This window comes from Pseudophryne corroboree, chromosome 3 (genome assembly GCF_028390025.1).
Source record: "Pseudophryne corroboree isolate aPseCor3 chromosome 3, aPseCor3.hap2, whole genome shotgun sequence".
Classification (NCBI taxonomy): Eukaryota; Metazoa; Chordata; class Amphibia; order Anura; family Myobatrachidae; genus Pseudophryne; species Pseudophryne corroboree.
In genome coordinates, this window is record NC_086446.1 from 188,606,147 (window position 1) to 188,634,105 (window position 27,959).

At 45.0% G+C, this 27,959-nt stretch overlaps 1 protein-coding gene and 1 long non-coding RNA gene across 13 annotated transcripts in view; one reads left to right on the forward strand and one right to left on the reverse strand.

The window, feature by feature from the left end:
* Window positions 1–2,156: 2,156 nt before the first annotated feature.
* LOC135055082 (uncharacterized) lies at window positions 2,157–25,294 on the reverse strand. Its single transcript, XR_010243640.1, has 3 exons — window positions 24,912–25,294; window positions 22,661–22,840; window positions 2,157–2,683 (listed from the first exon to the last, which is right to left on the reverse strand). It is a non-coding gene; the product is annotated as an uncharacterized LOC135055082 (long non-coding RNA).
* Window positions 24,636–27,959, forward strand: part of ZMIZ1 (zinc finger MIZ-type containing 1) — a 455,946-nt gene continuing 452,622 nt past the window's right edge. For 9 of the 12 annotated variants that reach the window (XM_063958715.1, XM_063958716.1, XM_063958717.1 and 6 more), the window contains exon 1: window positions 24,763–24,969. The gene's annotated coding sequence lies outside the window, so the exon portion shown is untranslated. Of the gene's footprint in view, window positions 24,719–24,762; window positions 24,970–25,049; window positions 25,133–25,430; window positions 25,452–27,959 lie in introns of those variants that run through there. The other 3 variants (XM_063958712.1, XM_063958711.1, XM_063958714.1) reach the window with 3 other exon arrangements.

Sequence of the window (27,959 nt, forward strand, 5' to 3'; positions counted from 1 at the left end):
CAGATTTTGGTAAATCAAAGGTGTGCGGCTGATTCTGAGGTGGGAACAAAGGCGCCGGGAGCACCCACGGACACTCAGGAGCACCCACAGAAAGCAGCCGCGCTGGCCAAATTGTCGCTAGCTGCCGCAGCCCCGCAGTGCATTGAGACGCACTGGGGGCTGCAGAGTTCCGTACAGTGCAGTGTACAAAAACCCCCACCAAAAATGGCCACCGCCAAGGAGCAGACAGATGCTTGAGGTCACATTTGACTTCTAGCGCCTGTCTCCCCAGCGCCGGCGGTGGCCATGTTAAGGTTTTTTTTTTACACTGCACTATACCAAACTCTGCAGCCCCCAGCGCATCTCAATGCACTGCGGGGGCTGCGTCGGCTAGCAGCAGTGGCAAACTATCACCAAGCCCCCACCCCCCCACCCTCTCCCAGGACCCACTGTATGTATGTGAGTGTGACACCAGGCCCCCCTCCCCCAGGACCCACTGTATGTATGTATGTGTGTGTATGTGTGACACCAGGCCCCCCTCCCCTAAGACCCACTGTATGTGTGTATGTGTGTGTGTGTGTGTGTGTGTCCCTTCCATACTTTGTTGGCAACACGCATGAAACCCCTGGCAACGTGCTGGAGATCCCTGACAACGCGTACGAAACCTCTGGCAATGCGCAGAAGACCCCTACGAGCATGGAACCCGGAGCATGAAACCTCTGACAACGTGTATGAAACCCTCGGCAACGAGCATGAGACCCCTGACAACAGGCAGGTAATTTAAAAGTAATTAGAAGAGGAATGATCTCTTGTGACAGGTCATGCCAAGTGATCAGGGAGTGGAATTGTTTATTCAGATTTTTCATTAAGTACAGTTGGGAAGTAATTTTCAACTAGAATATTGGTGGTCATTCCGAGTTGTTCGCTCGCAAGCTGCTTTTAGCAGCTTTGCACACGCTAAGCCGCCGCCTACTGGGAGTGAATCTTAGCTTCTTAAAATTGCGAACGAAAGATTCGCAATATTGCGATAAGACATCTCTGTGCAGTTTCTGAGTAACTCGAGACTTACTCGGCATCTGCGATCAGTTCAGTGCTTGTCGTTCCTGGTTTGACGTCACAAACACACCCAGCGTTCGCCCAGACACTCCTCCGTTTCTCCAGTCACTCCCGCGTTTTTCCCAGAAACGGTAGCGTTTTTTCACACACACCCATAAAACGGCCAGTTTCCGCCCAGAAACACCCACTTCCTGTCAATCACATTACGATCCCCAGAACGAGGAAAAAAACGTGAGTAAAATTCCTAACTACATAGCAAATTTACTTGGCGCAGTCGCAGTGCGAACATTGCGCATGCGCACTAAGCGGAAAATCGCTGCGATGCGAAGAAATTTACCGAGCTAACAACTCGGAATGACCCCCATTATTCTTATAAATACATTATAAATGGGGAACAAGGTGCTAACTTGTCAGAGCATCACTGAGATTCATGCAGATTCATACAGATTGATACTTGCTGGCAGTAACATTTGTTGTGACATCACCAGGACTGCTAGTTGTAGCATGATCGTCGCGTTTCAGTGGCTGTTTTTCATTCCTATGGCAGAACAGCTTACCAGTGTTCGGGTACCCCCCAGATTCTCCCTGACAGACCATAGAGACAATGGGGGTCATTCCGAGTTGATCGCTCGCTGCCGATTTTTGCAGTGCAGCGATCAGGTGAAAAAATGGCATTTATGCGCATGCGTATGCCCCGCAATGCACATGTGCGACGTACGGGTACAAAGCCCTTTGTGGTTGCGCTCAGGTCTAGCGAAGTTTTTCTTCGCACTGGCGGCCGCTAGAAGATTGACAGGAATGGGGCGTTACTGGGTGTCAACTGACCGTTTTCAGGGAGTGTTTGCAAAAAGGCAGGCGTGTCTGAAAAAACTGAGGCGTGGCTGGGCGTTCGCTGGGCGGGTGTATGACGTCAAATCCGGACACAAATAGTCTGAAGTGATTGCAAGCGCTGAGTAGGTTCAGAGCTACTCTGAAACTGCACAAACTGTTTTTGCAGAGCTCGGCTGCACGTGCGTTTGCACTTCTGCTAAGCTATAATACACTCCCCAGTGGGCAGCAGCATAGCGTTTGCACGGCTGCTAAAAGCTGCTAGCGAGCGATCAACTCGGAATTACCCCCAATATACTTAAAAGGACTTGAGGACACAAAACGCAGTGTAAAAATACAGTTCAATATCATTCAGTTATTTACTAAGGTTAGGTAACAAACCAAGGAATGAATCAATATATGCTTTATAGCCAGGTCAAATACCCAAAATAGGCCATTTTTGTCAATCACCTTTTTATGACATACTGTATATAAGTCATTCATAATAATGAGTGTTAATGTATATTTCTTGTTTCTTAACCACTTAAGTGGCTAATACTTTTTTTCCGGAAAATAGACAGAAATTGACGAGTCTATTTACAACATATTCAACATGATTTTTTGTTTTAAAGGAAACATTTTTATAAACGTCAATTTAAACATTGAGGACCAATATATCGGACCATCATGACATTGCGGCTTTACATTTTCTTATGCTGCTCCTCCCTGCAGCAGCCAGGTGTACACAGGGAAGCTGAAGGCTGCTTCTTTTACATTTCCCTGGTGCTGTCAAACCTCTGCAGCCATGGAGTTCAGGTTGCGACATCTGCAGGATTGTATCCTAATAAGAAAAAATGAGATTACAGTCATTTGAGCTGCTGTGACATCACTGTCCCTTATTATGAAAAGACAAATCTGCACAGCTGAGCTGTTGCATTATAGGAGCATCACCTAACATGCAAGATCTCTGCGTAGGAGTAACGGTGCATACACACTGGGTGTTTTTGCCCAGCGTGTATGCACAGCAATGATCGCTGACATCGCTAGGCTGAAAAGCGCTCAGTGCAAATACGCGCTTTTCCCCTTGCCCAGCGACGACAGCGGGGGTGAACGTCTTCCCATAGCAGGACGCTATGGAAAGCCGCTCACCCCGCAGTTCATCTACTGGTAATACGGCGGCCGCCAGCGATGAAGCTGTATCGCGCATCAGCGCTCACTGCTCATTGCTTGTGCATACACACTGGGAGGCTTTGAGCTGAAAGCAGCTCAACACACCAAAAGTGACCTGCTCTCAGCTCAAAATCGTCCAGTGTGTATGGGCCTTAAAACAGAGTATAGTAGACACATCTAGTTAAATATAAACACTAGTAATTTCTTATATGTTATCCATCTGTGTAATACACACACACCTTTTGTTGTATATTAATGTCAAATACTAGGTTTACTTACTCTTTAAGAGTGTCATTTAGTGGATAGTTGATAAGAAATGTTAATAATTAACAGATTTAGGAAGCTGATTTTCAGAGGTGAATGCAAACATCTTTTATTTATTTTTTATCCCGTCTTAATGGACAACTTTTCAAATGGGCAAATTATATAGTGCTGCTAATTGCAGACAGGTTAACTCAGTGCATCATGCTTTTTTTGGCAAGACACAAGTAAAGTTAGATCATTATTGATCTGCTTTTTGGCAAGTAATGGCATATTTGGTATTGTAAATAAGTAGGGTACATTTATATAGAAGCATACATATAAAAGAAGGCAGGCAAAATTCCTCACCAGAAAGTATTAATCCGTACTGGACGTGCTTTCGCTATACCCCTGAATAAGTACACATACAATATATTATATGGAATACATACCTTATACCTGCGGCCGGGATCCCGGCTGTCATTATCCCGACAGTGGGATCCCGGCTACCTGTATGCCGGCAGCGGGGCGAACACTATAAATCCCCTTGCAGGCTCACGCTCGCCGCTGGATCTATCCTCCCTCTATGGGTGTCGTGGACACCCACAGAAGGAGAAAAGCCTGTGGCGTTGGTATTCCGGCGGTGGGATTTCACCGCCTGTCGGGATTCCAGCGTCGGTATTGTGACTGCCGGGATCCAGACAGGTGGTCTTGTGATCGCCTTCCTATTATACATGTGTTACATCACTAAGCCCCACCACCAATTGCCGGAAAGGTAAAGGTGGAATTGGACAAGACACTATGACTATGGGGTAAATTTACTAAGGTGGGAGTTTTTTTTAGAACTGGTTATGTTGCCCATAGCAACCAATCAGATTATATCTGTTATCATCTAGAAGCAGCTAGATAAATGTTAAGTAGAATCTGATTGGTTGCTATGAGCAACATCATCAGTTCTAAAAAAAAACCTCCCACTTTAGTAAATGTATCCCTATGCATTTATAATCAAATGTGAGATATTACTGTTATCATTCTTTATTTATACAGCAACACAAATAGTGCTTTACAATCCAAGGGAACAATTCAATTGATTGCTATGATCACGTGTTGTCGGCATTCGGACGTTTCCCCAGCAACTCGTTGGCAAAAATATTTCAGCTTTTTGTTTCGCAGCCCAATGAGGTGAACATGAAATCTGCAATGTAATTCTCAGAGATGTGCATGTAAGCGCACATCATTGAGATTTCATCCCCCCTACTGAATTCATATTCATTCACATCAGTTTCTGCCCCAGTGGAACTTACAATCTAATTTTCTACCAGAGGTTATCTATAGTTAGAGGATATAAAATACTCTATGACTAAGAGTATATAAATAAAAAACAACAACTTGAAGGATGAACTTGGAAAAGCTTATACTGAGTTGGGAAGATTTTTAGCCTTATCATGCACTCACCATATATTTATAGAGCAACTGTTCAAAAAAAGTGCAATGGAATTTCAGAAACTTGTAATCTGACACATATCAAAACAATGCACTCATCCTATCTGATAAGCCGCATGATTGATATCTCAGGAGTCCTAAATCAAATCAATATAAACTTGTTACATTTCCCCACTGTTGACTTTTACTTCTGAAACGATCACAGTAAGAACTAGGCAATTACACATCAATGTCTAATGGCAGGGATGTGACTCTACCAGCACAGCCCACTCTGTTTGGATAATGGGGGAAATATATTGTGCTATTGACTTTCAGTTCCAAACCTCTCTACCAGAGGCAGAACTCTGGGAGGCAACGGAGTCATTTGCCGCCGGGCTCCTGCTCTGAAGGGGGCACCTCTCCTCCCATTCTGTGACACCATTGAATTAAGTTAATTGATAGCTGTCGCTGTCTTTTCAGTGACCGACTTCCTCACTGGTCCCTGCACCTTACACATCACACCCTCTTTATTATACTGAATATACACATTTTACAAGTGTCATACCCAGGATTAGAAACCACAACCTATTACACTGGAAGCAGACACCTTACTGATGAAGCTGTTTGCTCCTGTATAGGAAATATGAGAATTTTAACTATATGAAGATACTTCTCTGACAATTACACGTAACTTCATATAGTTAGAATTCTCATACTTCCTCTATAGGAGCAAATAGCTCCATCACTAAAGTGTCTGCTGTCAGTGTAACAGGTCATGGGTTCTAATCCTGCTAAGAAATGTGTGATTTAAATAAAAGACAATGAAATGTATAAATACAGTATCTACATTTTTTTCAGAACACTCCATACACACACACACACACATATATATATATATATATATACACACACATACATACATATATTTATCTTAATATAGGAAATAGGGGGGCACCAATATTTATCTTGCCTCCTGGCAACTGTGACGAACTTACGCCACTGCTCTCTACAACAGCTATGCAATCAAGTCGTAAAGGGGTGGCTACTTCATTATAACAATACACACCTGCACATACAGTATATATGTATATGCTTATGCAAATTATTATGACCACCATGTTAGTACTTTGTTGAGCCATCTTTTGCCCTTACTACGGCTTGAGTTTTTCTAGGCATAGATTCTACTAACTGTCATTATTTTTGTTGGGGAATATTAGCCTAAATGTGATTAACTGCATCTGTTTAATATTGCCTCCACCAGCCTGAATCATACTCTCTGACATTACCCATTCCATTAGGCAGAGCTGGCATCAGAAATTGTGGGGCCCGGGACTGACCAAATGGGCAGGGCCCAGTGCCGGCGCTATCCGCTCAGCAAAGCCTGCAAAGCAGGTAGGCGCTGGACTCATGAGGCGCTTTCCCTGCTCTGCTAGTACAACTTGCTGCCGGCCGCCGCAGCCCGCGCCTGTCACACTGATGTATGACAGCAGCAGCAGCGCCGGCAGCAAAATCAGAAGCTGATCTGGTATCAGGGCCCTTCCCTCTACTCCCGGCTCCTCCCCACACCTCCTGTCAAGATAGATAACACAGGCAGCAGCATTGCCCCCATCCCCTTCGACACAGCAGTCTTCAGTAGCTGCCCGCTCCCTCCCCTATCCCCCTTCTCTCCCCTCCCATCAGTGTTATTTTTGGGACCTGGGCACTTTTATTTTTTCATTTGTCCTCATAGCAAAGCCGGGCATCCACCTCCCGACGCTCTGCTGAGCCTGCTTCCTGATTAGGCAGGAACGGGAAGGTGGTGCACAACATGTGACTGCACTGGAGGATCGTTCAGACATGAGGAGCAGCAGCCCAGAAGGTCCAGCAGCAGCAGGCATCCCATACCGAGGAGCAGTGACTCAGGTACATTCTGCAGCTGACACACGGGGGAGGGGGGGTTGGGGGGGGAGTATATTAGTGTGTGCTGGGGAGGGGGGTGAGTATATTAGTGTGTGCTGGGGATGTGGGGTGAGTATATTAGTGTGTGCTGCTTATTTTAGTGTGTGCTCAGTGATCGCAAAATACGCGCTACAGCGCTCGTGGGACTCACTTTTTAAAAATGAGTGGGTCCTGCAGGAGGCGCTGTGAGTCAGAGACCTGTGTGCGCCTCAGCCACTACTGAAATGCTATTGGCTGGGACGCACACAGGACTCTGACTCGCTGTGCGTCTTGCAGGACCTGCTCCTTCCTCAGTGGCCGTCTCCCCTGTCACTCACCGCTGGCAGCCATTCCCCATCTGAGACCTCTGTCCTTGCCCTGCCAGCAGGATCCAGTGCGAACAGGCTTTTATACTACCTGTGGTGGTGCCGTGCTCTCCAGCCCAGGACCTTCTTTTGCTTTACTTAAAGCTAACACTACCGCAGCACCCCTAGACGGTGAGAGACCCTGCTTTTGGACTAAAGTATACCTGCACTGTTGCCACTTTACACATTGCCATGTGTGTTTTCATTTAGAATTGTATATGCAATATGTATTATTAAATGTTTTTTTTTTTTTTTTTATGCCTATACTCTCCTCATACATTAAGGACAGTAATTTGGGGCTATTACATTTTTTTGGGGGGTGTAAGTGCCAACACACTTACACCGCCTGAAAAAATAATTTTGGTATCAGGCCTTAGTATGTAATGCCGGCGCACAGGATCTAAAGTATACCTCTCCCTGCCGCTACCCTTTCCCCATCCACTCTAGCGAGCGATCAACTTGGAATGAGGGCCATTGTAAAGACACATGTCAAAAATACGTACTGATGTGTCCCTTTTCAGTGTAAAGACTAATTGCGGCTAACACAACTCGTTATTCGCAATAAGCATGCCCGTGGTGTGCATGTATCCGCGATCCATAGGATCGTATGGTGTGTACGCTCCCGCAAACAGGACGCAGCTTACGATGCGGCTGCTAGCAGGTAAGATGAGAGTGGCCACATCTGTATTTTTAGGAGGACGCAAAATTAATAGTTTGCAGGAGGGCGCCGAACACCTTAGCACCGGCCCTGGCAGGGCCCCCACCCTTTCCCCAGGGAAAGGCGGGACACAGAGGTGGCCGGAGCTGTGAATAATGTGGGTGGAGCTACAGCGGGAGTGGGACATCAATTGGTGCGTAAACCAGTTTAAGAATAAATTGCCAAAGTTTGGGCTGTGGGTGTAACATGTTAATCTATCAATCATATAATATATACTATAAAAATACAGAAATATAGGAGAGAAAACTGCTGTAAATTCATACACCCAGAGAAAACCAGAATCTATACTAAATATATACAGTGGGGCAAAAAAGTATTTGGACAGCCACCGATTGTGCAAGTTGACCCACTTAAAAAGATGAGAGAGGTCTGTAATTTCCATCATAGGTACACTTCAACTGTGAGAGACAGAATCTGAAAATAAAAAAAACAGGAAATCACATTGTATGATTTTTAAACAATTTATTTGTATATTCTTGTGGAAAATAAATATTTGGACAATTAAAAAGTTTAACTCAATACTTTGTAATATAACCTCTGTTGGTAATTACAGAGGTCAAACATTTCCTGTAGTTCTTGACCAGGTTTGCACACATTGTAGCAGGTATTTTTGCCCACTCTTCCATGCAGATCTTCTCTAGATTGGTCATGTTCGCTGGGCAACACGGACTTTCAACTCCCTCCACAGATTTTCTATTGGGTTGAGGTCTGGAGACTGGCTAGTCCACTCCTGGACCTTGAAATGCTTCTTATGGAGCCACTCCTTAGTTGCCCGGGTGGTGTGTTTTGGGTTATTGTCATGCTGGAAGACCCAGCCATGTTCCATCTTCAATGCTCTTACTGAGGGAAGGAGGTTGTCACACTTGCAGCACTGCGGCTGCCGTGCTTACCGCTCCGGGTGCACTGGGTCTCCCGGCGGTCGCCGCCCCCGGTGGGCTCCGGGTTGTCGCGTCTTGCTGGCGCTGCCTCCGGCGGGTTCCCGGGGTGTGGGCGCCGCCATTGCGCCCGGCGTTCACGGGAGCGTGGTGGGCGGGTGACATCATCAGCCCCTTCCGCCAATTGAGAGAGAGCGGGAAGTTCAAAGGAAGACGCCGTGCAGGGCTCCGGAGCCTGAGTATCGTCTCTACTATGATCATCAGTGCTAGCAGCGTTCAGTGAGTTCTCTAACTGAACGTCTCCTGAGTTCCAGCGTTTGCAGAGTATCTCCCAGTGGAACATTTCCTGTGCTACCAGCGTTTGCAGAGTATCACTCAGTGGAACATTTCCTGTGCTACCAGCGTTTGCAGAGTATCACTCAGTGGAACATTTCCTGTGCTATCAGCGTTTGCAGAGTATCACTCAGTGGAACATTTCCTGTGCTACCAGCGTTTGCAGAGTATCACTCAGTGGAACAAACACTGTGCTACCAGCGTTTGCAGAGTATCACTCAGTGGAACAAACACTGTGCTACCAGCGTTTGCAGAGTATCACTCAGTGGAACAAACACTGTGCTACCAGCGTTTGCAGAGGATCACTCAGTGGAACATTTCCTGTGCTTCCAGTGTTTGCAGAGTATCACTCAGTGGAACAATCACTGTGCTACCAGCGTTACAGTGTATCACTCAGTGGGACATTCTCTAAGCTACAGTGTTTCTCTTAGAGGGACACCTCCTGTGTTTCCAGTATTACATGTTATCTCTAAGTGGAACTTCTCCCATACTTCCAGAGATACACTGAATCTTAAATCCTCATTTATTTCTTCAACATCGCTCTCAAGTTCCTCATTCTTCAAACATCGCTCACAAGTTCTTCATTCTTCTGTGTGCTTCACCATCGTTCTCAAATCCTCATTCATTTCTTCAGCATCGCCAACAAGTTCTTCATTCTCCTGTGTGCTTCACCATCGTTCTCAAATCCTCATTAATTTCTTCAGCATCGCTCACAAGCTCTTCATTCTTCTGTGTGCTTCACCACCGTTCTCAAATCATCAATCAATTCTCTAGCATTACATGCCAGTTACTACGGCTAGTTCTGCATGAGGAAAACCTACATCCGGCCCTCCCTGCTCCGGCCCAGCTGTGGCTCCTCTTCCCGACCATCGGAAGAACCCCCGAGTTCTCAGCACTCCGAACTCAGGTCAGTGACAGAGGTTTTTGCCCAAAATCTCACGATACATGGCCCCATTAATCATCTCCTTAATACGGATCAGTCGTCCTGTCCCCTTTGCAGAAAAGCAGCCCCAAAGCATGATGTTTCCACCGCCATGCTTCACAGTGGGTATGGTGTTCTTCTCCCTCCGAACACGGCAAGTGGAGTTTATACCAAAATGTTCGATACATTCTCCCAATCCTCCTCTGGATCATCCAGATGGTCACTGGCAAACTTTAGACGGGCCTGGACATATGCTGGCTTAAGCAGGGGGACCTTTCGGGCACAGCAGGATTTCAATCCATGACGACGTAGTGTGTTACTAATGGTAACCTTTGTGACTGTAGTCCCAGCTCTCTTGAGGTCATTGACAGGTCCCCCTGTGTAGTTCTGGCCCGATTCCTCACCGTTCTCAAGATCATTGATACCCCACGAGGTGAGATCTTGCATCCCAGCCTTGTGCAGCTCTACAATTTTGTCCCTGATGTCCTTAGACAGCTCTCTGGTCTTGGCCATGGTGGAGAGGTAGCAGTCTGACTGTTTGAGGGTGTGGACAGGTGTCTTTTATACAGATAACCAGTTCAAACAGGTGCTATTAATACAGGTAACAAGTGGAGGATAGAAGAGCTTCTTAAAGAAGAAGTAACAGGTCTGTGAGAGCCAGAAATCTTGCTGCTTGGTAGGTGTCCAAATATTTATTTTCCACAAGAATATACAAGTAAATTGTTTAAAAATCATACAATGTGATTTCCTGTTTTTTATTTTCAGATTCTGCCTCTCACAGTTGAAGTGTACCTATGATGGAAATTACAGACCTCTCTCATCTTTTTAAGTGGGTCAACTTGCACAATCGATAGCTGTCCAAATACTTTTTTGCCCCACTGCAGTGAAAGCCACATCATTTCTATATACACACACACCTAAATCCAGATCCACATAAAATACATTGAAAAAGCCACATCCACATAAAACAAAATATTACTAATCAACAAAATCAATCAAAATGAAAGCTGATGTCTTTTTTTAAACCATTCTCTTCTTGGTTCCGAAGAGAGAGACGGGGAGACTGATGGCAGTGGTGTGGCCCTTAACACACATAATTCCACATCATAGTGCCCTTAGTACACATTATGCCACATTTTAGTGCCCTTAGCACACATTATGCTACACTGCAGTGCCCTTAGTACACATTATGGCACATTACGGTATTCTTAGTACACATTATGCCATATTGCAGCGCCCTTAGTACGCATTATGCCACATTGTAGTGCCCTTAGAACGCTTCATGCCACATTGTAGTGCCCTTAGTACATAATAGTTAACAATATGTCACATGGCAGTGGGTGACAGGGAGAGTCAGTGGCCAACGGAGAGAGGAAGAGGGTGGAAGGCAGAGGAAGAGGGTATCCAGGTCGGATATCCCGAGTTGCGCCGTTTACACTACACCCTACCCTAGTCAGACAATGGCAGCTACCAGGGTTATATTCCAGAGTCACTCAACCCGGGTTATTTTTCAAGGACCCTTTTACATTAAGCTACGATCTGGCTAGACCCGGCAATCACCCAGGTTATTTCGGCAGTGGAAAAAATAAGATTTTAAACCTACTGGAGAAAAAGATTTACCTAGTCCGTAGAGGATACTGGGGACTCCGTAAGGACCATGAGTTATAGACGGGCTCCGCAGGAGACATGGGCACTCTAAAGACTTTAGATGGGTGTGCACTGGCTCCTCCCTCTATGCCCCTCCTCCAGACCTCCGTTAAAGAACTCTGCCCAGAGGAGACGGACAGTACAAGGAAAGGATTTTTGTTAATCTAAGGGCGAGATACATACCAGCCCACACCATACACAACGTACAACATGGAATATACCAAACCAGTTAACAGTATGAACAAAACAGCATCAGCCAAAGACTGATCTAAACTGTAACATAACCCTTATGTAAGCAACAACTATATACAAGCCTTGCAGAAAATTAGTCCGCACTGGGACGGGCGCCCAGCATCCTCTACGGACTAGGAGAAAAAGATTTACCGGTAGGTTTAAAATCTTATTTTCTCTTATGTCCTAGAGGATGCTGGGGACTCCGTAAGGACCATGGGGATTATACTAAAGCTCCAGATCGGGCGGGAGAGTGCGGATGACTCTGCAGCACCGATTGAGCAAACATGAGGTCCTCATCAGCCAGGGTATCAAACTTGTAGAATTTTGCAAAAGTGTTTGAACCCGACCAAGTAGCTGCTCGGCAAAGCTGTAAAGCCGAGACGCCTCGGGCAGCCGCCCAAGAAGAGCCCACCTTCCTAGTGGAATGGGCCTTTACCGAATTAGGTACCCGCAATCCAGCCGTAGAATGAGCCTGCTGAATTGTGCTACAGATCCAGCGAGCAATAGTCTGCTTAGAAGCAGGAGCGCCAACTTTGTTGGCCGCATACAGGACAAACAGTGCCTCTGTTTTTCGAACTCGAGCCGTCCTGGCTACATACATTTTTAAGGCCCTGACTACATCAAGAGACTTGAAATCCTCCAAGTCCCCCGTAGCCACCGGTACCACAATAGGTTGGTTCATATGAAACGACGAAACCACCTTAGGCAGAAATTGCGGATGAGTTCTCAATTCTGCTCGATCCACATGGAAAATCAGATAGGGGCTCTTGTGAGACAAAGCCGCCAATTCGGACACCCGCCTTGCAGATGCCAAGGCCAGCAACATGACCACTTTCCAAGTGAGAAACTTTAATTGAACCGTTTGAAGAGGTTCAAACCAGTGTGATTTAAGGAACTGTAACACCACGTTAAGGTCCCATGGTGCCACTGGGGGCTCAAAAGGAGGCTGGATGTGCAGCACTCCCTTTACAAAAGTCTGGACTTCTGGGAGAGAAGCCAATTCCTTCTGAAATAATATTGATAGGGCCGAAATCTGCACCTTAATGGAGCCTAACGTTAGGCCCATATCCACTCCTGTCTGTAGAAAGTGGAGAAAATGGCCCAGGTGGTAAGTCTTAGAACACGCAGGGCCCCTGCTGCAACAGGTCCTCCCTGGGAGGAAGAGGCCACGGATCTTCTGTGAGCATTTCCTGAAGATCTGAATACCAGGCCCTTCGGGGCCAATCCAGAACAATGAGTATTGTCTGCACTCTTTTTCGTCTTAGGATTCTCAATATTTTTGAGATGAGCGGAAAAGGAGGGAACACATAGACCGACTGAAACACCCATGGTGTCACCAAGGCGTCCACCACCACTGCCTGAGGGTCCCTTGACCTGGAACAATACCTCCGAAGCTTCTTGTTGAGGCGTGACGCCATCATGTCTATCTGAGGAAGTCCCCAACGACTTGTAATCTCTGCAAAAACTTCTTGATGAAGACCCCACTCTCCTGGATGGAGATCGTGTCTGCTGAGGAAGTCTGCTTCCCAGTTGTCCACTCCCGGAATGAAAACTGCTGACAGATCGCTTACGTGATTTTCCGCCCAGCGAAGAATCCGCCATTGCCACTCTGCTCCTTGTCCCGCCTTGGCGGTTTACATGAGCCAAGGCTGTGACGTTGTCTGATTGAATCAGAACGGGTAGGTCACGAAGAAGATTCTCCGCTAGCCGTAGGCCGTTGTATATGGCCCTTAATTCCAGCACGTTGATGTGTAGACAAGCCTCCTGGCTTGACCATAGGCCCTGAATATTTCTTCCTTGTGTGACTGCTCCCCATCCTCGGGGGCTCGCGTCCGTGGTCACCAGAACCCAGTCTTGAATGCCGAACCTGCGACCCTCTAGAAGGTGAGCACTCTGCAGCCACCACAGGAGAGACACCCTGGCCCTGGGGGACAGGCTTATTTTCTGATGCATTTGTAGATGGGACCCCGACCACTTGTCCAGAAGGTCCCACTTAAACGTCCTCGCATGGAACCTGCCGAAGGGGATGGCCTTGTAGGCCGCCACCATTTTTCCCAGTACACGAGTGCATTGATGAACTGACACTCTTTTTGGTTTTAGCAGGTCTCTGACCATGTTCTGGAGTTCCTGGGCTTTTTCTGTTGGGAGAAAAACCCTTCCGTGTCCAGAATCATGCCCAAAAATGATAGCCGAGACGTTGGAATCAACTGCGACTTTGGTAGATTTAGAATCCAGCCGTGTTGCTGCAGCACTCTCAGGGAGAGCGACACGCTTTTCAGCAATTGATCTCTCGATCTCGCTTTTATCAGGAGATCGTCCAAGTATGGGATAATTGTGACTCCTTGCCTGCGCAGGAGCACCATCATTTCCGCCATTACCTTGGTGAAAATCCTCGGGGCCATGGAAAGCCCAAACGGCAACGTCTGAAACTGGTAATGACAGTCCTGTACAGCGAATCTCAGGTACGCCTGATGAGGGGGATAAATGGGTACATGAAGGTATGCATCCTTTATGTCTAGTGATACCATAAAATTCCCCCCTTCCAGGCTGGAGGTCACTGCCCGGAGAGATTCCATCTTGAATTTGAACTTTTTCAAATACAGGTTCAGGGATTTTAGATTCAGAATGGGTCTGACCGAGCCATCCGGCTTCGGGACCACAAATAGGGTTGAATAGTACCCTTTCCCCTGTTGCATCAGGGGAACCTTGATAATCACTTGTTGTTGACACAGCTTTTGTATGGCAGCTGAAACTATTTCCCTCTCTGGGGGAGAAGCTGGCAAAGCCGTTTTGAAAAATCGTCAAAGAGGCACTTCTTCGAATTCCAGATTGTAGACTTGGGATACAATTTCGATCGCCGAAGGATCCACATCCGACTGAACCCAGACCTGGCTGAAGAGTCAAAGACGTGCCCCCACCGGCGCGGACTCCCTCAGTGGAGCCCCAGCGTCATGCGGTGGATTTTGTAGAAGCCGGGGAGGACTTTTGTTCCTGGGAACTAGCCGTAGCAGGCTTTCTTTTCCCTCTGCCTTTACCTCTGGCGATGAAGGAAGAGCCCCGACCCTTTCTGAACTTATGCGACCGAAAGGACTGCATCTGATATTGAGGTGTTTTCTTTTGCTGTGGGGGAACATAAGGCAAAAAAGAAGACTTACCCGCGGTAGCTGTGGAAACTAGGTCACGCGAGGCCCTCGCCAAATAAAACCTCACCCTTGTAAGGTAATGTTTCCATATGCCTCTTTGAATCTGCATCACCCGTCCATTGGCGGGTCCACAGGGACCGCCTAGCAGAAATTGCCATGGCATTAGCTCTTGAACCCAACAGCCCAATGTCTCTCGCTGCCTCTCTCATATATAATGCTGCGTCTTTAATGTGACCTAGGGTCAATAAAATGCTATCCTTATCTAAGGTGTCAATGTCAGATGACAAGTTATCTGCCCATGCTGCAATTGCGTTACTCACCCATGCCGACGCTACTGCCGGTCTGAGCAAGGCACCCGTATGTGTATAAATCGATTTCAAGGTAGTTTCCTGTCTGCGATCAGCAGGATCCTTGAGGGCTGCCGTGTCTGGAGACGGTAGCGCCACCTTTTTGGACAAGCGCGTCAAAGCCTTGTCCACCGTGGGCGAGGATTCCCACCGTAACCTGTCCTGTGAGGGGAAAGGATACGCCATAATAATTCTCTTGGGAATCTGCAGTTTCTTGTCTGGAGTTTCCCAAGCTTTTTCAAATAAGGCGTTCAGCTCATGAGATGGGGGAAATGTTACCTCAGGTTTATTTTCTTTAAACATGCATACCCTCTGTGATATGCAAAACATCCTTTATAGCCATAATCATATAATGAATACTCTTGGCCACCCGTGGGTGTAACCGTGCATCATCATAGTCGACACTGGAGTCAGAATCCGTGTCGGTATCAGTGTCTGCTACCTGGGAAAGGGGACGTTTTTGAGACCACGAAGGGCCTTGTGACACAGTCAAAGCCATGGATTGACTCCCTGCTTTTTCCCTGGACTCTGCTTTGTCCAATCTTTTATGTAATAACGTCACATTTGCATTTAAAACATTTCACATATCCAACCAATCAGGTGTCGGCGGCGCTGACGGAGACACCACAATCATCTTCTCCACCTCCTCCCTAGACGAGCCTTCCGCTTCAGACATGCCGACACACAAGTACCGACACCCCCACACACACTGGGATAAATAAATATGGGGACAGTCCCCCAATAAGGCCCTTTGGAGAGACAGAGAGAGAGTATGCCAGCACACACCCAGCGCCACTGGACACGAACAAAATCCCAGTCTGTACAGCGCTTTTATAGATCAATAATACACTCACTGCGCCAATTAAATGTGCCCCCCCCCCCTCGTTTTTGCCCTCGGTACTTGCTCAGCAGGGGAGAGTCCGGGGAGCAGCTTCTCTGCAGCGTGCTGTGGAGAAAATGGCGCTGGTTAGTGCTGGAGGATCAAGCTCCGCCCCCTCAACGGCGGGCTTCGGTCCCGCTCAAATTCTTTATACTGGCAGGTTTTTTTTAATATACAGCCTCCGCAGTATATAATATGTCAGCCAGTGTCCCTTGAGGTAATTCTTGCTGCCCAGGGCACCCCCCCTGCGCCCTGCACCCTTACAGTGCCGTCAGTGTGTGTGAATGTGGGAGCTGAGGTACCGCGCAGCGGTAATGCTGCGCGGTACCTCAGTGAAGATCTAAAGTCTTCTGCCGTCTGTGAAGTCTTCTTTCTTCTTATACTCACCCGGCTTCTATCTTCCGGCTCTGTGAGGAGGACGGCGGCGCGGCTCCGGGACGAACAGCGAGGATGAGACCTGTGTTCCGACCCTCTGGAGCTAATGGTGTCCAGTAGCCTAAGAAGCAGGGTCTATCAGTTAAGTAGGTTGCTTCTCTCCCCTCAGTCCCACGATGCAGGGAGCCTGTTGCCAGCAGTGCTCCCTGAAAATAAAAAAACCTAACAAAAGTATTTTCAGAGAAACTCAGTAGAGCTCCCCTGCAGTGCATTCAGTCTCCTCTGGGCACAGGATCTAACTGAGGTCTGGAGGAGGGGCATAGAGGGAGGAGCCAGTGCACACCCTTCTAAAGTCTTTAGAGTGCCCATGTCTCCTGCGGAGCCCGTCTATACCCCATGGTCCTTACGGAGTCCCCAGCATCCTCTAGGACGTAAGAGAAATTAACTTTATTTAAAATGGCACTGGCCTGTTCGCCCTTTTGCAAAATTGCAAAATCCAGCTTTAGCTGTTACCACCTTGGTTAGTGTAATCTGGTGTTGTAGTCCACACCCCCCTAGTGACGCCACCGGAGTTAGATACGTACAACTCTAAATCATCTTTGCTTACTCTCCTGGAACTTCCAGGAGACTCCGAATTTTCAGGTGGAACTCCCAGACCAATGGGAAGGGAAGGCAAGTCTCCCCCAATAGGCACCTGTTGGCCACTTTTACCCAATACCTGTGTGAAGTGGCCGGTCCATGTGCTTGGCGATGGATTCACACAGAATCCACTCATCGTGGTCCTAGCTCTGTTTTACAGCACCTGTAAATGCAGTTTTGTAGAGGGGGGTGGAGCCACGATAATGCAATCGATTAATGTTTCTGGAAATAGTTAATGGAACAATCACTAATAAGTGTGTGTGTGTGTGTGTGTGTGTGTGTGTGTGTGTGAAGGGGGGGGGGGGTTATTCGGGATCCCCATAATAATGGCAATAAACCAACAAATATAAGTGAGAATGACACCAAAAGGAAGCCATATTGGTCTCAAAAGACATACAATGAATATGTAATGAAAAAAAAAAAGTTATGCCCATTGAACATGACATAGTGGTCTTTTGGGGAATAAATTAGACCAAACTTGCCTACTCTTCTTTAATGGGAAGCGACAGGGCCACAGTGACGCAATCCCACCTTCATACCCACCAGCCTGCCCACTTTCCCGTGACCCCCTCCTACCCCAGCTGAGCCGACCTGGTTGCTCCCTCCCGGAGAAGGCAGTCAGAAATTTGGCAAGTATGAGTTAGACCCTTTGGTAATGAAAGGGTTATATAAACATACTCCCCTCCCAGGAAAGAAGGTAGATAGTCTTATTTATGTATGTAAACTATCTAACAGTGCATTGATATGGTGATTCATGTTTGTATTATTTTCTATGCTACGGAACTGTTAATGTTAGCAAGTGAAGCTGCCGTCCAGAAATCAAAGAGGCGCCCACCGGAGCCATTGCAAACCCATTCACAATTGCGTACACATTTGGAGACTATACACAATAATGAGGAACATTGGGGGTCATTCCGACCCGATCGTAATATGCTCATATGACTAATATATATAACATGTGACTGACTGCTAGTGTGAATGCTGACTTTATATATGTTTGTCAGTGGTTTCTTCTGAGCCTCAATGCTGGTGCATGGGTTGGGGTCAGACTGATATTACTTTAATATAGTAAAGTGATTACAGTCACAAATCGTGTAGTATTTTGGGAAAAACTGATTATCATGTCTAAGAGCGGCAAATGTGAAGAGGTAACATTAACAGTAACACCAACACTCATAACATGTTTGTCTTGCAAAGTGGGATTACCCTCTCAGGATCTGCCACATGATGGGTTATGTACAAATTGTTTTGTTCAGCGACAGGTAGATCCACCTTGGGCTATGTTTGCACAGACCTTGTCCAGTATAGCTGAACGGGTAATCCCTACAGCTTCAATACCGGGAGTAGGGTACACTATTAACCCATACATGCAGCTCCCTTCTTACGGTATAGCCCCAACAGCTTCTCCAAGGAAGCAAGCTGATAAACCGAGTGTAAATATATCATCTGATTCACAGGCTACACAGGATGATACACCAGATGATGATAGCTCTATATACTCTGCTTGAGCATATGAAGAACAGGTAGAGGGTATCAGCTCAGAGGATATAGCTGAATTGGAGCAATGAAGGCTATTCTGTCCTTAGAGGATTTAGTAGAGTCTGTGTTAAAAACTAAGGCACCTGTGTTTAAACGTCCCAAAACAGTTAGGGTCGAGTTTCCAGGGTCAGATCAGCTGACGGAAATCATGGAGAAAGCTTGGGCTACACCCAATAAAAAATATAGAATTCCCAAAAAATGGGATTCCTATTACCCTTTTCCAACTGGGGACTGTTTAAAAAGAGAAGTGCCTCCTAAGGTAGATACACACGTCATTCGATTAGTGCGAAAATCTATTTTGCCTTTACCGTCAACATCATTAAATGATGTCACAGACAGAAGAGTGGATGGGTTTTTGAAAACCATATTTTCTTTGTCGTGGGCAGTCTTAAGGCCAGCTATGGCTTCAGCCTGGATGGCAAAGGCGGTAGCTGAATAGGCTGATGTACTGGAAGACGGGCTTTCGGCACCTACTAGGGAGCAGGAATCCCATATAGCTCACATGAAGCAGGCTGCTGTATTCTTAGAGGACGCGGCAAAAGATATGGGTACTATTGCTTCCAAGGCGTCAGCCTTAACGGTAGCTGCTCGCAGAGCAATTTGGCTACGTACATGGAAAGCTGTTTCAGAATCTAAGAAGGTTCTGGAATCATTGCCTTTTGTTGGGAATATTCTGTTTGGTAAGGAATTGATAGATATTCTGGAGTCAGAAGCAGAATCCAAGAAGGTCAGGTTTCCTTCCAATTATAACCCCAGGGCTAGGGGTTTGGGTTTTCGGACATTTCGGTCACAAGGAAAAACAAAAGGAAAAAGTGAATCTATGCAGCCCCAATACAATAAGTTTGGTAAGGCAAAGAAGCAATGGGCCACCAGAGGGCCAGCTTCCAAACCAGAACATAAACCATCAGCCTGATGGTACCGGCCTCCGCCTGGGGGACTCCAGGGTAGGGGGCCGACTTCTTCAGTTTGCACACATATGGCAGCAGTCAACAACAGATGCTTGGGTGCAAGAAGCGGTATCTCTGGGTTATGTTTCCCTTTCAAGAAGCAGCCTCCTCGAAGGTTCTTCTGCACCAGCCCATCTCGGGTAGAGGCGAAGGCCAAAGCTCTGCAAGTAGCAGTTCAGAAATTGCTTCAGTCAGGAGTAATTATTGCAGTAACCCCTGCACAATGGGGACAGGGTTTTTACTCCAACCTTTTTTTAGTTCAGAAGCCAAATGGGTCGTTCCGGCCCATTCTCAATCTCAAAATGTTAAACAAATACATTTGGGTACTACGGTTCCACATGGAGACGTTACGCTCCATAGTTTTGGCCATGGAACCAGGGGATTACATGGTATCTCTGGATATACAGGATGCTTACCTGCATGTTCCTATAGCATTGTCTCATCAGTGTTACCTCAGGTTCGCCATCCTCCAGCAACATTTTCAGTTCCAGGCATTACCCTTTGGGTTAGCCACAGCCCCCAGAGTATTAACCAAGATTATGGTGGTTATGGCAGCTTATCTCCGCAAGCAGGGGATAAGAATTTTTCCATACTTCGGCTATCTGTTAATCCTGGGAAAATCCCAGGAACTGCTCTTGAGCCATCTCCAACAGACAATAACTTGTCTACAGAAGCACAGATGGCTCATAAATTGGGCAAAGTCATCTCTGATTCCATCACAACGGATGATTCACTTGGGGGCTGTATTGGACTCAAGTCTGCAGAAAATATTCTTACCTCGGAACAAAATATCCAAGGTGCAGTTAATGACTCAGGAGTTGTTACACAGTCAAACAATATCAATTCACGCAGCAATGCAAGTGATGGGTTTGATGGTGTTAACATTCGACGTGATGGAGTATGCACAATTCCACTCAAGACCTCTGCAGTGTCTGATTCTGGCCAGATGGAATGGAGTACATCAGACAATAAAGAAACAGACGATGGTACTTCCAGTAAAGGTAAAAAGGTTGTTAGCCTGGTGGCTGCAGACATCCCATCTAGACAAGGGGAGACCCTTTTGGATATCCGATTGGGAGATCCTGACAACAGATGCCAGTCTTCAGGGCTGGGGAGCAGTGTCCGGAAAATTATGGTTCCAGGGACAGTGGACCACAGAAGAAAGTTGCCTACCAATAAACCTGTTGGAACTTCGTGCCATATAAAGGGCACTAATTCAGGCAAAGGACACTCTGCAAGGAAAACCAGTCCAGATCCGATCGGACATTGCAACAGCAGTAGCGTTCCTCAAACATCGGGGAGGAACTTGCAGCCAAAAAGCAATGAAGGAGGTAACTCACATACTAAAGTGGGCAGAAATCCATCTTCCAGCATTGTCCGCAGTGTTCGTTCCGGGAGTCCTAAACTGGGAAGCGGACTTTCTCAGTCGACACACCATTCAAGCAAGTGAATGGGCTCTACACCCGGAGGTCTTCCAGACTCTAGTAGACAAGTGGAGTTTGCCAGAGATAGATCTCATGGCGTCCCGTCTGAACAACAAAGTACCCGTATACGGGTCAAGAACAAAGGATCCCAGAGCGATCTTTGTCAACGTTTTGTCGGTGAAATGGGACTTTCATCTGGCTTATCTGTTTCCCTACGTTCACCCTGTTACCCAGGGTGGTGAGGAAAATAAATCAAGCAAAGGGTGCCGTGATTTTAATAGCTCCGGCTTGGCCCAGAAGGCATTGGTACATAGATCTGCAGAGGATGTTGATGGATGCGCCAATTCTGCTCCCTCAACGTCCAGATCTACTGATGCAGGGTCCTTGTTATCACAGAAATCTGGATCGACTGTCTTTGACGGCGTGGCTGTTGAAACCTCTATCCTGAAGTCAAGAGGATTCTCACAACAGGTAATTCAAACTATGCTCAGAACAAGGAAACGCTCCTCAGCTCGCATTTATCACCGAATATGGCAAACCTATATTCATTGGTGCAGTGAATAAAGTATGGACCCAAAATCTTTTAGAGTATCCAGGGTCTTAGATTTCCTTCAGGCAGGAATGGATAAGGGTTTGAAGGTGGCTTCCTTGAGAGTGCAAGTATCAGTATTGACTGTATGGTTTCAAAAGAAAATAGCAAATTTACAGAATGTGCATACTTTTTTCCAGGGAATTCTGCGCATTCAACCGCCTTTTGTTCCTCCTGCATTGCCTTGGGATTTAAGTCTGGTTCTCAAAGCCCTTCAAGGTGCTCCATTTGAACCACTCGATAAAGTGGATCTTAAATGGTTGACAGCTAAAGTTCACTTTCTACTGACTATGGTGTCAGCTAGAAGAGTATCAGATTTAGGAGCGCTGTCATGTATATCTCCTTTTCTGATTTTTTATCCAGATAAAGCAGTTCTCAGAACTAGGTCTGGGTATCTTCCTAAGGTGGTATCTAAATTCCACCTTAATGAAGAAATTGTAGTCTCGGCTTTTCAGGTATCGGGTCTTTCTGCAGGAGAAGCGTCGCTGGACGTAGTCCGGGCATTAAGAATCAACGTGGATCGTACCAGTGCCATCAGAAAGTTAGATTCTCTCTTCATTCTCTATGGATTTCACAAGAGGGGATGGCCTGCTACTAAACATACGCTAGCAAGATGGCTTCGAATGACGATTTCAGAAGCATACTCAAGCTGATCTCCCTGTTTCGGCTAATGTCTCTGCTCACTCTACATGTAAGGTAGGTCCTTCATGGGCAGCACAACATGGTACTTTAACAGAACAGATATGTAAGGCAGCCACATGGTCTTCCATTAACACATTCGTTAGACATTATGCTTTGGATACTTTTGCCTTTCATGACGCTGAATTCGGGCGTAAGGTTCTCCTGTCTAATCAGGAGCATCCCCACCACTAAAAATTGCTTTGGGAAATCCCATTGTTATCCTGTGGATAACCTGTGGACCCTGCCGGAGAAATATACGTTATGGTAAGAACGTACCGTTGATAACGGTATTTCTCCTATGTCCACAGGTTTCCACAGGGATCCCACCCTGACGCACCTGATTTGAGGATCTTTATACTCACTAAACTCTTCCCTCTTGCATAGAAGGGTGTGCATGTGTGTTCTTCTCACCTGAATAGAGTTCTGCATAATGCTCCTGCCTAAATGCTTTGGAATCCAACTGACTTGCGTGAGCCAGTGGGCGGGGATATATGGATGGGCCCGTTGCATCCTGGGAGGACTGAAAGCGTTTGATCGTTTGGTGCCAATCCGCTGTCGCTCCATCATATCCCATTGTTATCCTGTGGAAACCTGTGGATATAGGAGAAATACCGTTATCAACGGTAAGTTCTTACCATAAGGTATATTTTTTAGCCTAGCAGGGCTGCACAAGCGATCACAGCCCTGCTTTGCTAAAATACACTCGCCCATAGGTGGCGTCTAGTTGATTGCATGATCAGCAAAAAGTTGCTACTTGCGATCAACTCGGAATGACCCTCCATTGACTGCTAGTTTAGCCCTATGGCTACGCAGACTGGACACAGCAATAGCAACGCATGAGCCATGTTTTTGCATGTATGAGCTTGTAGCTGACGGCAGATACATGCCCCGAAAACTGCCATGACACGCCTGCATTTTTCCAACCACTCCCCGTTAAAACCTCCAAATTGTCACATCCCTGTCAGTCACTTCTCTATGAAATCCTCAGTGCAAGTGGAATCACAGCAGCACCTTGACACATGCGCATTCTGATGATAATCACTGCATTACGTGTACATTGCACATTGCGTCCAAACATGAATTAAGCCCATAGTTAAGATTGCAGATAAGATAACTTTAAGTGTATTTATTGTTTTGAATTGTATGTAATGATTGTAAAAACGTTTCTATTTCTTGTTTACATTATTATTTTGATAACTTTCATATATTATTTGTGCTTACATACATATTATAGGTTTTTAAGTTGTCAGCAGATTATAAAGTTAACTAAGTGGGTATCCAATAAGCCGCAATAATGCGATCAGCGATCGCGCTAATGTTATTGCACCTATCTCACGAAAAAATTGGGTTATCGCAGTCTGCGATAATTTTAGCCAGCAAAAGCAGAGATAAGTATAGGAGAAAGTGGGGAAATCTGCCTGTGCTCCCCCAAATGCCAAACTAACATAGGAAAACATTATAGAAGCCTATCAGTGTCATTAAACTGGGTCAAATGGCAGGTTTTTTTTTAAAGGTTGAAAAATGATAGAAAGCTATTTTTTTTTCAGCATAATAAGTGCTCTCATTAAATTTGGGGTACATAAAAATGAGTATAAGTATATATTTGGGTCATTTTAGGGGACTTTTTTTTAACAAAAGTGGAAATAGATTACTCCCACCTGCAATCCTAAGAACACTTGTCCCACTCATAAAGGACTCCAATATACCTGTCCCATACCTTGTACCACAATCTTTCACCAGTTTGATTTTTTGTCCCCAAAAATGACATGACATTATTGGCTAATTTAAAACTTCTAAGGTCCTAATTAGTCATTCAGGGGCAGCGGAGAGGGGGGCGTGGTTCAGAACCAGATCTGGACATTTTTACCTTAAAATAGGGATTTTACACTACTTATCCTCTTCACAAAGATGGTGGAGAGAAACCCTATGAAGACTTATGGCCGATAACTTATCATCGCTAATAGGATACCGAATTATCGCATTTCTAATAATTTATTGCGAAACCGCAATATCGCGGATAATAGTTTTATTACTGTTATATTAGTGTTTTGTTCCCAATTGTAAAGCGTAACTGAGTATGCTCACGCTATGTTAGTAAATGTTAATAAATTAAATAATATGTTAAGTGTCTCTAGCTCCCTCTAGAATAGCTGGCAAATATATTTAGTAATAATAATTTTAATATAAAAGGTGCTAATATATATATATATATATATATATATATATATATATATATATATATATATATATATATATATAATAGGTAAGCTGTGTGTGGGCAGTGGGTGAATACACTTGCTGAAACGGATAAAGAATATCCATTTATTTGTTTACAGCACTGAGCAGCCAGCCAGGCTATTCCATGTCCAATCATTCTCCAGGCACAGGAAAAGGAACATGCTCTCTCCTCCACTCGGCTCCACTCAGACAGGAATCTGGAACAGATTTTCCTCCCCACCAGCAAGCATGGTAATAGAATAGGCTATGTAATTTGACACTTCAACTTACTGTGCTCCCTGCTAGTTGATTCACTTACTCACCCACTAACACTGAGCTCCTTTTTTTTTTTTTTTACTGTCTGTGAGCGAAAAAAAAAAAAAAAAAGAAGGGACGGGAAAGAAGCAGAAATAAGGGGGGAGTACAGTGGAAGTCTGAAATCTACCTAGAAAAAGAGGATATTGTTCATTTGCTGAGCTTCCAGGCTGCCTTGTCTTCTGCTGGTAAGTTTAATATCTCCTTTCACACCTCTCTTCCCCCTGTTAGAGGCTTTTGCTTTCTGAATGAGAGAGATCCACGCAAACAATGGATCATGGAAGATTTGCAGGGGATGTGTTCAGGGCTCTCTGTAGGGACACGCTGTCTGTGTGTGTGCTTGCTATGGAGGTGAGGGGGATCAGAGCTAGCTGGCTGGCTGGTTGGGGGGTGGGAATGGATTGCTGGGTGTTCTGATCGTGGGCACCGGGAGGTTGCCGAGAGTGGTAGTGGGGGAAGGCATGGTAGAAGCCTGGGTAAGGTCACTGGTTTCTGTGGTCGCTCTTACACTGTGCATTGTGTACTGCAATTTGCAAAGTTGGAAGTTGCATTCTACTCGTGCTTTTTGTGTATTCCTCGTGTGGTTGTGATGTGGAGGTATAAATAGATTGCACTCAGCAGTAGCAAAGAAGATTGCAAGCTCTGTGGACAAGGGATACTCTCTTTTCAAGTAATCACTCAATACTTTGTGTTTATTATATATTGCACTATTAGTAATTACCCCCTTTTGCTGGTATACATGTAAGTCCCTTTTAGGCTTATGTTAGAATGTAATTAGTAGGGTCACTGAATAATTAGCTGGTTATTGTTGTTTTGTTTTTAAACAAGGGTGCTTAATAGGTTAAACGTCTCTGTTTCTGCCTGCAATGTCATAAATAATATTCCATGTTATGTGTGTACATTTGCATTTATGTACATAGATTCCAGTGTTGTGTTTGTCTTTTCAATTGCATGTTTTATGATGGTTTTTATATGCTGTCAACATGTTTTTTGGTGTTAATTGGGTTTTTAGTGAAACCTAATACCACTTACAATGCTGGAGTCCCAGTTGATGAAATAGTTTGGAAATGGCAGATTTGTATTTTTATTTTTTCCCGAGATCCCTGTTGTTAATATCTTCTCTCTGGATTACTGAACTCAACTATGGTACAGAGAAGTTTATTTTGAAAACTACTGTATGCATGATTCCAGCCACTGCAATATTTTGGGTATACTGATGTCCCAGTAAAGTAGCACAAGAGGAGGAAAAGAGATTTGAAAAGGAACTCTTGCTTTCTTAGTCCTGTGAAGGGGGCAGGGATTCCAATCAGTGTGTGAGTTAGCAGCCTCAAGAAATGCTCCTTTAAAACACTTAAGGAATGTGTGCTTTCTCTCCCCTCCTCCTCAATGGAGCAAAAACATTACAAAAAAAAGTCAGATTCAAACTTAAAAGTTGTGAACAAATGTAAGAATGTCAGCAGATGAGGAGCAAAACCCAGGCCTTTGCTATGGAACTTGTTTTACAAAACCAGCTGATGTTTAGTGGTGTTATGTATTGCAAACACTCCCCTTTTAATGTCTGCAGTCAGTGCCTGAATTTGTTTAACCCTGTGTGCCCTGGGAAACCATTCAGTAAAAATGCTGCAATTAACAATGCTTAACATTCCATCTTCAACCTTTCCATTGTTCTGGCGTTTTCTTAGTTTTTGTTAGGAATTAATGATGCCACTATATGTTATCTTGCGTATAAGCGTATGTACAGGGTTAGGCTGCTGGATTACGTAGTTAAATGCTATGACATTTTATTAAAGAACTGTTTCCTGGTACATAAGGAGATGCCAGTGGTGACATACAGCATTACTCTTTATTCTGGGAGTGAACACTACAATAATATTCACACCTTTCATATCATAAATAGATTTTACTGAAAGCCTCTAGCAGTCATAGAATATTTTTAAAAAATAAAGATCTGGCAGCTGTTTATTAAGGGCTACCAGGTCCGTTTTGTTTAGAAATGTATTCTGTTGTTATTACTGCTTGGCGAGGTGCAAAGTGTTTGTACTTTTGTGTGTGTTTTTTGTCTATTTTTTGCTAATGCATAAAATTTGCACAGCTGATGTGCTGCAGAAACAGCAAAGCATTCCCCCTGCTAGCGTGCTAATCTTTGTCTCCTATATCCTCTCTGGAGGTGCAAAGATGTAGGTATGATGTACAGAACCTACATAAGACTGCATTACTGTCTGGTTGGGCAGAGTGGATTTTCTTGTGCTTCAGTTCATAATCTGCAAACGGCTTAATGGTTCTGTGGTGCCAAAGGAATTGCTTTTCTCCAGCAGACCTCGGTATAGCTGGTGTTCTGACTGCTTTTTCAAAGCCTTGACATGAGAAAGGAGGATTTAACTTGGCAGCCTGAACAAATGCTCTTTCAGAGGTTTCCAAAGAGATGGTATGAGAGCAGTGAAGGAGACTAACCAAGGATAGGTTTTTTTTTTTCTTTAGCAATCATGGTACCTAAGCAAGTGGTCTCATTTAAAAATGGACAGTGAGAGCTGAATACCTCTGCAAAGTCATACAATTGCAGAATGGCAAATAAAATATAGTGCCTATAGCCACAAGAGTGGTTTCTAAGTACCTGATTTTGCATTTAGCCACATTCTGTCTTAGATTTTATTAGGGGAAATTGTGAACTAAATTACAAATGTTAATGTCAGAATGGCCTGTGCTGTGGTGATGATAAATATGGTGCATTACATTGGTATTTAGCTGTTGTAATGCAACATAGTTAGTGGCACAGTGCAACAATTATTCAAATAATGTAATAAAATCTTCCTATTAAACTTTGTTTTATCCAGTTACTGGACCTGTATTCTGTGTTCATAAATACAATTTTAATATACAGATTAACTTGATTAAAACTGCTAGCTGTAATATTCCAGTGTGGAAGTGCTTTCTTTTGAAACAATTCTGTCCATTGTTTAATGTGTGATTATAATAATTATTATTATTATGTTGTTACTATGTGTTCCCTTTTGAACTAGTTGTATCCCTTTTGTTTTTGTTGTGAATATTACACTATTATTTTAAAACAGAGACTTAAAAGCAGTTTTAAGTCTGATCTTAAATCCTTAATATCTTATTTATTTATTTTTTATCTTTTTGAGAGAGATTTGCAGACAGGTTTTAGTGATCTCCTGTTTTT